The following is a 12,514-nucleotide window of genomic DNA, read 5'->3' on the forward strand; positions in this document are numbered from 1 at the left end:
CCCTTATTATAAACACATCATTTCAGAGAGGTCTAATTTTCTCCAGGTATCCCTTTTTATAAACACATCATTTCAGAGAGGTCTAATTTTCTCCAGGTATCCCTTATTATAAATACATCATTTCAGAGAGGTCTGATTTTCTCCAGCTATCCCTTATTATAAACACATAATTTCAGAGAGGTCTGATTTTCTCCAGGTATCCCTTATTATAAATACATCATTTCAGAGAGGTCTGATTTTCTCCAGGTATCCCTTATTATAAATACATCATTTCAGAGAGGTCTGATTTTCTCCAGGTATCCCTTATTATAAACACATAATTTCAGAGAGGTCTGATTTTCTCCAGGTATCCCTTATTATAAACACATCATTTCAGAGAGGTCTGATTTTCTCCAGGTATCCCTTATTATAAACACATCATTTCAGAGAGGTCTAATTTTCTCCAGGTATCCCTTATTATAAATACATCATTTCAGAGAGGTCTAATTTTCTCCAGGTATCCCTTATTATAAATACATCATTTCAGAGAGGTCTGATTTTCTCCAGCTATCCCTTATTATAAACACATCATTTCAGAGAGGTCTAATTTTCTCCAGGTATCCCTTATTATAAACACATAATTTCATCTAATTTTCAGGTATCCCTTATTATAAACACATAATTTCAGAGGTCTAATTTTCTCCAGGTATCCCTTATTATAAATACATCATTTCAGAGAGGTCTAATTTTCTCCAGGTATTCCCTATTATAAATACATAATTTCAGAGAGGTCTAATTTTCTCCAGGTATCCCTTATTATAAATACATCATTTCAGAGAGGTCTGATTTTCTCCAGGTATCCCTTATTATAAACACATCATTTCAGAGAGGTCTGATTTTCTCCAGGTATCCCTTATTATAAATACATCATTTCAGAGAGGTCTGATTTTCTCCAGGTATCCCTTATTATAAACACATCATTTCAGAGAGGTCTGATTTTCTCCAGGTATCCCTTATTATAAACACATAATTTCAGGTATCCCTTATTATAAACACATCATTTCAGGAGGTCTGATTTTCTCCAGCTATCCCTTATTATAAACACATCATTTCAGAGAGGTCTGATTTTCTCCAGGTATCCCTTATTATAAACACATCTTTTCAGAGAGGTCTAATTTTCTCCAGGTATCCCTTATTATAAACACATCATTTCAGAGAGGTCTAATTTTCTCCAGGTATCCCTTATTATAAATACATCATTTCAGAGAGGTCTGATTTTCTCCAGGTATCCCTTATTATAAACACATCATTTCAGAGAGGTCTAATTTTCTCCAGGTATCCCTTATTATAAATACATCATTTCAGAGAGGTCTGATTTTCTCCAGGTATCCCTTATTATAAACACATCATTTCAGAGAGGTCTAATTTTCTCCAGGTATCCCTTATTATAAACACATAATTTCAGAGAGGTCTGATTTTCTCCAGGTATCCCTTATTATAAATACATCATTTCAGAGAGGTCTGATTTTCTCCAGGTATCCCTTATTATAAACACATCATTTCAGAGAGGTCTGATTTTCTCCAGGTATCCCTTATTATAAACACATCATTTCAGAGAGGTCTAATTTTCTCCGGGTATCCCTTATTATAAACACATCATTTCAGAGAGGTCTAATTTTCTCCAGGTATCCCTTATTATAAATACATCATTTCAGAGAGGTCTAATTTTCTCCAGGTATCCCTTATTATAAATACATAATTTCAGAGAGGTCTGATTTTCTCCAGGTATCCCTTATTATAAACACATAATTTCAGAGAGGTCTAATTTTCTCCAGGTATCCCTTATTATAAATACATAATTTCAGAGAGGTCTAATTTTCTCCAGGTATTTTTATAAATACATAATTTCAGAGAGGTCTAATTTTCTCCAGGTATCCCTTATTATAAATACATCATTTCAGAGAGGTCTGATTTTCTCCAGGTATCCCTTATTATAAACACATCATTTCAGAGAGGTCTGATTTTCTCCAGGTATCCCTTATTATAAATACATCATTTCAGAGAGGTCTGATTTTCTCCAGGTATCCCTTATTATAAACACATCATTTCAGAGAGGTCTGATTTTCTCCAGGTATCCCTTATTATAAACACATCATTTCAGAGGTCTAATTTTCTCCAGGTATCCCTTATTATAAACACATCATTTCAGAGAGGTCTGATTTTCTCCAGCTATCCCTTATTATAAACACATCATTTCAGAGAGGTCTGATTTTCTCCAGGTATCCCTTATTATAAACACATCATTTCAGAGAGGTCTAATTTTCTCCAGGTATCCCTTATTATAAATACATCATTTCAGAGAGGTCTGATTTTCTCCAGGTATCCCTTATTATAAACACATCATTTCAGAGAGGTCTAATTTTCTCCAGGTATCCCTTGTTATAAACACATAATTTCAGAGAGGTCTGATTTTCTCCAGGTATCCCTTATTATAAATACATCATTTCAGAGAGGTCTGATTTTCTCCAGGTATCCCTTATTATAAATACATCATTTCAGAGAGGTCTGATTTTCTCCAGGTATCCCTTATTATAAACACATCATTTCAGAGAGGTCTAATTTTCTCCAGGTAATCCTTATTATAAACACATCATTTCAGAGAGGTCTGATTTTCTCCAGGTATCCCTTATTATAAACACATCATTTCAGAGAGGTCTGATTTTCTCCAGGTATCCCTTATTATAAACACATAATTTCGGAGGTCTAATTTTCTCCAGGTATCCCTTATTATAAACACATCATTTCAGAGAGGTCTAATTTTCTCCAGGTATCCCTTATTATAAACACATCATTTCAGAGAGGTCTAATTTTCTCCAGGTATCCCTTATTATAAATACATCATTTCAGAGAGGTCTAATTTTCTCCAGGTATCCCTTATTATAAATACATCATTTCAGAGAGGTCTGATTTTCTCCAGTTATCCCTTATTATAAACACATCATTTCAGAGAGGTCTGATTTTCTCCAGGTATCCCTTATTATAAACACATCATTTCAGAGAGGTCTAATTTTCTCCAGGTATCCCTTATTATAAATACATAATTTCAGAGAGGTCTAATTTTCTCCAGGTATCCCTTATTATAAATACATAATTTCAGAGAGGTCTGATTTTCTCCAGGTATCCCTTATTATAAACACATAATTTCGGAGGTCTAATTTTCTCCAGGTATCCCTTATTAGATACACATAATTTCAGAGAGGTCTGATTTTCTCCAGCTATCCCTTATTATAAACACATAATTTCAGAGAGGTCTGATTGTCTCCAGGTATCCCTTATTATAAACACATCATTTCAGAGAGGTCTAATTTTCTCCAGGTATCCCTTATTATAAACACATCATTTCAGAGAGGTCTAATTTTCTCCAGGTATCCCTTATTATAAATACATCATTTCAGAGAGGTCTGATTTTCTCCAGCTATCCCTTATTATAAACACATAATTTCAGAGAGGTCTGATTTTCTCCAGGTATCCCTTATTATAAATACATCATTTCAGAGAGGTCTGATTTTCTCCAGGTATCCCTTATTATAAATACATCATTTCAGAGAGGTCTGATTTTCTCCAGGTATCCCTTATTATAAACACATAATTTCAGAGAGGTCTGATTTTCTCCAGGTATCCCTTATTATAAACACATCATTTCAGAGAGGTCTGATTTTCTCCAGGTATCCCTTATTATAAACACATCATTTCAGAGAGGTCTAATTTTCTCCAGGTATCCCTTATTATAAATACATCATTTCAGAGAGGTCTAATTTTCTCCAGGTATCCCTTATTATAAATACATCATTTCAGAGAGGTCTGATTTTCTCCAGCTATCCCTTATTATAAACACATCATTTCAGAGAGGTCTAATTTTCTCCAGGTATCCCTTATTATAAACACATAATTTCAGAGAGGTCTAATTTTCTCCAGGTATCCCTTATTATAAACACATAATTTCAGAGAGGTCTAATTTTCTCCAGGTATCCCTTATTATAAATACATAATTTCAGAGAGGTCTAATTTTCTCCAGGTATTCCCTATTATAAATACATAATTTCAGAGAGGTCTAATTTTCTCCAGGTATCCCTTATTATAAATACATCATTTCAGAGAGGTCTGATTTTCTCCAGGTATCCCTTATTATAAACACATCATTTCAGAGAGGTCTGATTTTCTCCAGGTATCCCTTATTATAAATACATCATTTCAGAGAGGTATGATTTTCTCCAGGTATCCCTTATTATAAACACATCATTTCAGAGAGGTCTGATTTTCTCCAGGTATCCCTTATTATAAACACATAATTTCAGAGGTCTAATTTTCTCCAGGTATCCCTTATTATAAACACATCATTTCAGAGAGGTCTGATTTTCTCCAGGTATCCCTTATTATAAACACATCATTTCAGAGAGGTCTGATTTTCTCCAGGTATCCCTTATTATAAACACATCATTTCAGAGAGGTCTAATTTTCTCCAGGTATCCCTTATTATAAATACATCATTTCAGAGAGGTCTGATTTTCTCCAGGTATCCCTTATTATAAACACATCATTTCAGAGGTCTAATTTTCTCCAGGTATCCCTTATTATAAATACATCATTTCAGAGAGGTCTGATTTTCTCCAGGTATCCCTTATTATAAACACATCATTTCAGAGAGGTCTAATTTTCTCCAGGTATCCCTTATTATAAACACATAATTTCAGAGAGGTCTGATTTTCTCCAGGTATCCCTTATTATAAATACATCATTTCAGAGAGGTCTGATTTTCTCCAGGTATCCCTTATTATAAACACATCATTTCAGAGAGGTCTGATTTTCTCCAGGTATCCCTTATTATAAACACATCATTTCAAAGAGGTCTAATTTTCTCCAGGTATCCCTTATTATAAACACATCATTTCAGAGAGGTCTAATTTTCTCCAGGTATCCCTTATTATAAATACATCATTTCAGAGAGGTCTAATTTTCTCCAGGTATCCCTTATTATAAATACATCATTTCAGAGAGGTCTGATTTTCTCCAGGTATCCCTTATTATAAACACATCATTTCAGAGAGGTCTAATTTTCTCCAGGTATCCCTTATTATAAATACATAATTTCAGAGAGGTCTAATTTTCTCCAGGTATCCCTATTATAAATACATAATTTCAGAGAGGTCTAATTTTCTCCAGGTATCCCTTATTATAAATACATCATTTCAGAGAGGTCTGATTTTCTCCAGGTATCCCTTATTATAAACACATCATTTCAGAGAGGTCTGATTTTCTCCAGGTATCCCTTATTATAAATACATCATTTCAGAGAGGTCTGATTTTCTCCAGGTATCCCTTATTATAAACACATCATTTCAGAGAGGTCTGATTTTCTCCAGGTATCCCTTATTATAAACACATAATTTCAGAGAGGTCTAATTTTCTCCAGGTATCCCTTATTATAAATACATCATTTCAGAGAGGTCTGATTTTCTCCAGGTATCCCTTATTATAAACACATCATTTCAGAGAGGTCTGATTTTCTCCAGGTATCCCTTATTATAAACACATCATTTCAGAGAGGTCTAATTTTCTCCAGGTATCCCTTATTATAAATACATCATTTCAGAGAGGTCTGATTTTCTCCAGGTATCCCTTATTATAAACACATCATTTCAGAGAGGTCTAATTTTCTCCAGGTATCCCTTATTATAAACACATAATTTCAGAGAGGTCTGATTTTCTCCAGGTATCCCTTATTATAAATACATCATTTCAGAGAGGTCTGATTTTCTCCAGGTATCCCTTATTATAAACACATCATTTCAGAGAGGTCTGATTTTCTCCAGGTATCCCTTATTATAAACACATAATTTCGGAGGTCTAATTTTCTCCAGGTATCCCTTATTATAAACACATCATTTCAGAGAGGTCTGATTTTCTCCAGCTATCCCTTATTATAAACACATCATTTCAGAGAGGTCTGATTTTCTCCAGGTATCCCTTATTATAAACACATCATTTCAGAGAGGTCTAATTTTCTCCAGGTATCCCTTATTATAAATACATCATTTCAGAGAGGTCTGATTTTCTCCAGGTATCCCTTATTATAAACACATCATTTCAGAGAGGTCTAATTTTCTCCAGGTATCCCTTGTTATAAACACATAATTTCAGAGAGGTCTGATTTTCTCCAGGTATCCCTTATTATAAATACATCATTTCAGAGAGGTCTGATTTTCTCCAGGTATCCCTTATTATAAATACATCATTTCAGAGAGGTCTGATTTTCTCCAGGTATCCCTTATTATAAACACATAATTTCAGAGAGGTCTGATTTTCTCCAGGTATCCCTTATTATAAACACATCATTTCAGAGAGGTCTAATTTTCTCCAGGTATCCCTTATTATAAACACATCATTTCAGAGAGGTCTAATTTTCTCCAGGTATCCCTTATTATAAATACATCATTTCAGAGAGGTCTAATTTTCTCCAGGTATCCCTTATTATAAATACATCATTTCATCATTTCAGAGAGGTCTAATTTTCTTTCCCTTATTATAAATACATCATTTCAGAGAGGTCTGATTTTCTCCAGCTATCCCTTATTATAAACACATCATTTCAGAGAGGTCTAATTTTCTCCAGGTATCCCTTATTATAAATACATCATTTCAGAGAGGTCTGATTTTCTCCAGGTATCCCTTATTATAAACACATCATTTCAGAGAGGTCTAATTTTCTCCAGGTATCCCTTATTATAAACACATCATTTCAGAGAGGTCTAATTTTCTCCAGGTATCCCTTATTATAAACACATAATTTCAGAGAGGTCTAATTTTCTCCAGGTATCCCTTATTATAAATACATAATTTCAGAGAGGTCTAATTTTCTCCAGGTATTCCCTAGGTAAATACATAATTTCAGAGAGGTTATTTTCTCCAGGTATCCCTTATTATAAATACATCATTTCAGAGAGGTCTGATTTTCTCCAGGTATCCCTTATTATAAACACATCATTTCAGAGAGGTCTGATTTTCTCCAGGTATCCCTTATTATAAATACATCATTTCAGAGAGGTCTGATTTTCTCCAGGTATCCCTTATTATAAACACATCATTTCAGAGAGGTCTGATTTTCTCCAGGTATCCCTTATTATAAACACATAATTTCAGAGAGGTCTAATTTTCTCCAGGTATCCCTTATTATAAACACATCATTTCAGAGAGGTCTGATTTTCTCCAGCTATCCCTTATTATAAACACATCATTTCAGAGAGGTCTGATTTTCTCCAGGTATCCCTTATTATAAACACATCATTTCAGAGAGGTCTAATTTTCTCCAGGTATCCCTTATTATAAACACATCATTTCAGAGAGGTCTAATTTTCTCCAGGTATCCCTTATTATAAATACATCATTTCAGAGAGGTCTGATTTTCTCCAGGTATCCCTTATTATAAACACATCATTTCAGAGAGGTCTAATTTTCTCCAGGTATTTTTATAAATACATCATTTCAGAGTATTTTCCCAGGTATCCCTTATTATAAACACATCATTTCAGAGAGGTCTAATTTTCTCCAGGTATCCCTTATTATAAACACATAATTTCAGAGAGGTCTGATTTTCTCCAGGTATCCCTTATTATAAATACATCATTTCAGAGAGGTCTGATTTTCTCCAGGTATCCCTTATTATAAACACATCATTTCAGAGAGGTCTGATTTTCTCCAGGTATCCCTTATTATAAACACATCATTTCAGAGAGGTCTAATTTTCTCCAGGTATCCCTTATTATAAACACATCATTTCAGAGTAATTTTCTCCAGGTATCCCTTATTATAAATACATAATTTCAGAGAGGTCTAATTTTCTCCAGGTATTCCCTATTATAAATACATAATTTCAGAGAGGTCTAATTTTCTCCAGGTATCCCTTATTATAAATACATCATTTCAGAGAGGTCTGATTTTCTCCAGGTATCCCTTATTATAAACACATCATTTCAGAGAGGTCTGATTTTCTCCAGGTATCCCTTATTATAAATACATCATTTCAGAGAGGTCTGATTTTCTCCAGGTATCCCTTATTATAAACACATCATTTCAGAGAGGTCTGATTTTCTCCAGGTATCCCTTATTATAAACACATAATTTCGGAGGTCTAATTTTCTCCAGGTATCCCTTATTATAAACACATCATTTCAGAGAGGTCTGATTTTCTCCAGCTATCCCTTATTATAAACACATCATTTCAGAGAGGTCTGATTTTCTCCAGGTATCCCTTATTATAAACACATCTTTTCAGAGAGGTCTAATTTTCTCCAGGTATCCCTTATTATAAACACATCATTTCAGAGAGGTCTAATTTTCTCCAGGTATCCCTTATTATAAATACATCATTTCAGAGAGGTCTGATTTTCTCCAGGTATCCCTTATTATAAACACATCATTTCAGAGAGGTCTAATTTTCTCCAGGTATCCCTTATTATAAATACATCATTTCAGAGAGGTCTGATTTTCTCCAGGTATCCCTTATTATAAACACATCATTTCAGAGAGGTCTAATTTTCTCCAGGTATCCCTTATTATAAACACATAATTTCAGAGAGGTCTGATTTTCTCCAGGTATCCCTTATTATAAATACATCATTTCAGAGAGGTCTGATTTTCTCCAGGTATCCCTTATTATAAACACATCATTTCAGAGAGGTCTGATTTTCTCCAGGTATCCCTTATTATAAACACATCATTTCAGAGAGGTCTAATTTTCTCCAGGTATCCCTTATTATAAACACATCATTTCAGAGAGGTCTAATTTTCTCCAGGTATCCCTTATTATAAATACATCATTTCAGAGAGGTCTAATTTTCTCCAGGTATCCCTTATTATAAATACATAATTTCAGAGAGGTCTGATTTTCTCCAGGTATCCCTTATTATAAACACATAATTTCAGAGAGGTCTAATTTTCTCCAGGTATCCCTTATTATAAATACATAATTTCAGAGAGGTCTAATTTTCTCCAGGTATCCCTATTATAAATACATAATTTCAGAGAGGTCTAATTTTCTCCAGGTATCCCTTATTATAAATACATCATTTCAGAGAGGTCTGATTTTCTCCAGGTATCCCTTATTATAAACACATCATTTCAGAGAGGTCTGATTTTCTCCAGGTATCCCTTATTATAAATACATCATTTCAGAGAGGTCTGATTTTCTCCAGGTATCCCTTATTATAAACACATCATTTCAGAGAGGTCTGATTTTCTCCAGGTATCCATAATTTCGGATTATAAACACATCATTTCAGAGAGGTCTGATTTTCTCCAGGTATCCCTTATTATAAACACATCATTTCAGAGAGGTCTGATTTTCTCCAGGTATCCCTTATTATAAACACATCATTTCAGAGAGGTCTAATTTTCTCCAGGTATCCCTTATTATAAATACATCATTTCAGAGAGGTCTGATTTTCTCCAGGTATCCCTTATTATAAACACATCATTTCAGAGAGGTCTAATTTTCTCCAGGTATCCCTTGTTATAAACACATAATTTCAGAGAGGTCTGATTTTCTCCAGGTATCCCTTATTATAAATACATCATTTCAGAGAGGTCTGATTTTCTCCAGGTATCCCTTATTATAAACACATAATTTCAGAGAGGTCTAATTTTCTCCAGGTATCCCTTATTATAAATACATAATTTCAGAGAGGTCTAATTTTCTCCAGGTATTCCCTATTATAAATACATAATTTCAGAGAGGTCTAATTTTCTCCAGGTATCCCTTATTATAAATACATCATTTCAGAGAGGTCTGATTTTCTCCAGGTATCCCTTATTATAAACACATCATTTCAGAGAGGTCTGATTTTCTCCAGGTATCCCTTATTATAAATACATCATTTCAGAGAGGTCTGATTTTCTCCAGGTATCCCTTATTATAAACACATCATTTCAGAGAGGTCTGATTTTCTCCAGGTATCCCTTATTATAAACACATCATTTCAGAGAGGTCTGATTTTCTCCAGCTATCCCTTATTATAAACACATCATTTCAGAGAGGTCTGATTTTCTCCAGGTATCCCTTATTATAAACACATCATTTCAGAGAGGTCTAATTTTCTCCAGGTATCCCTTATTATAAATACATCATTTCAGAGAGGTCTGATTTTCTCCAGCTATCCCTTATTATAAACACATCATTTCAGAGAGGTCTAATTTTCTCCAGGTATCCCTTATTATAAACACATATTTCAGAGAGGTCTGATTTTCTCCAGGTATCCCTTATTATAAATACATCATTTCAGAGAGGTCTGATTTTCTCCAGGTATCCCTTATTATAAATACATCATTTCAGAGAGGTCTGATTTTCTCCAGGTATCCCTTATTATAAACACATCATTTCAGAGAGGTCTGATTTTCTCCAGGTATCCCTTATTATAAATACATCATTTCAGAGGTCTGATTTTCTCCAGGTATCCCTTATTATAAACACATCATTTCAGAGAGGTCTAATTTTCTCCAGGTATCCCTTATTATAAATACATCATTTCAGAGAGGTCTAATTTTCTCCAGGTATCCCTTATTATAAATACATCATTTCAGAGAGGTCTAATTTTCATCATTTAAATACAGAGAGGTCTAATTTTCTCCAGGTATCCCTTATTATAAATACATCATTTCAGAGAGGTCTGATTTTCTCCATTTTCTCATTTCAGGTATTTTCTCCTCCCTATTATAAATACATCATTTCAGAGAGGTCTGATTTTCTCCAGCTATCCCTTATTATAAACACATCATTTCAGAGAGGTCTAATTTTCTCCAGGTATCCCTTATTATAAACACATAATTTCAGAGAGGTCTAATTTTCTCCAGGTATCCCTTATTATAAACACATAATTTCAGAGAGGTCTAATTTTCTCCAGGTATCCCTTATTATAAATACATAATTTCAGAGAGGTCTAATTTTCTCCAGGTATTCCCTATTATAAATACATAATTTCAGAGAGGTCTAATTTTCTCCAGGTATCCCTTATTATAAATACATCATTTCAGAGAGGTCTGATTTTCTCCAGGTATCCCTTATTATAAACACATCATTTCAGAGAGGTCTGATTTTCTCCAGGTATCCCTTATTATAAATACATCATTTCAGAGAGGTATGATTTTCTCCAGGTATCCCTTATTATAAACACATCATTTCAGAGAGGTCTGATTTTCTCCAGGTATCCCTTATTATAAACACATAATTTCGGAGGTCTAATTTTCTCCAGGTATCCCTTATTATAAACACATCATTTCAGAGAGGTCTGATTTTCTCCAGCTATCCCTTATTATAAACACATCATTTCAGAGAGGTCTGATTTTCTCCAGGTATCCCTTATTATAAACACATCTTTTCAGAGAGGTCTAATTTTCTCCAGGTATCCCTTATTATAAACACATCATTTCAGAGAGGTCTAATTTTCTCCAGGTATCCCTTATTATAAATACATCATTTCAGAGAGGTCTGATTTTCTCCAGGTATCCCTTATTATAAACACATCATTTCAGAGAGGTCTAATTTTCTCCAGGTATCCCTTATTATAAATACATCATTTCAGAGAGGTCTGATTTTCTCCAGGTATCCCTTATTATAAACACATCATTTCAGAGAAGTCTAATTTTCTCCAGGTATCCCTTATTATAAACACATAATTTCAGAGAGGTCTGATTTTCTCCAGGTATCCCTTATTATAAATACATCATTTCAGAGAGGTCTGATTTTCTCCAGGTATCCCTTATTATAAACACATCATTTCAGAGAGGTCTGATTTTCTCCAGGTATCCCTTATTATAAACACATCATTTCAAAGAGGTCTAATTTTCTCCAGGTATCCCTTATTATAAACACATCATTTCAGAGAGGTCTAATTTTCTCCAGGTATCCCTTATTATAAATACATCATTTCAGAGAGGTCTAATTTTCTCCAGGTATCCCTTATTATAAATACATAATTTCAGAGAGGTCTGATTTTCTCCAGGTATCCCTTATTATAAACACATAATTTCAGAGAGGTCTAATTTTCTCCAGGTATCCCTTATTATAAATACATAATTTCAGAGAGGTCTAATTTTCTCCAGGTATTCCCTATTATAAATACATAATTTCAGAGAGGTCTAATTTTCTCCAGGTATCCCTTATTATAAATACATCATTTCAGAGAGGTCTGATTTTCTCCAGGTATCCCTTATTATAAACACATCATTTCAGAGAGGTCTGATTTTCTCCAGGTATCCCTTATTATAAATACATCATTTCAGAGAGGTCTGATTTTCTCCAGGTATCCCTTATTATAAACACATCATTTCAGAGAGGTCTGATTTTCTCCAGGTATCCCTTATTATAAACACATAATTTCGGAGGTCTAATTTTCTCCAGGTATCCCTTATTATAAACACATCATTTCAGAGAGGTCTGATTTTCTCCAGCTATCCCTTATTATAAACACATCATTTCAGAGAGGTC

This window comes from Oncorhynchus keta, chromosome 25, assembly GCF_023373465.1.
Source record: "Oncorhynchus keta strain PuntledgeMale-10-30-2019 chromosome 25, Oket_V2, whole genome shotgun sequence".
Classification (NCBI taxonomy): domain Eukaryota; kingdom Metazoa; phylum Chordata; class Actinopteri; order Salmoniformes; family Salmonidae; genus Oncorhynchus; species Oncorhynchus keta.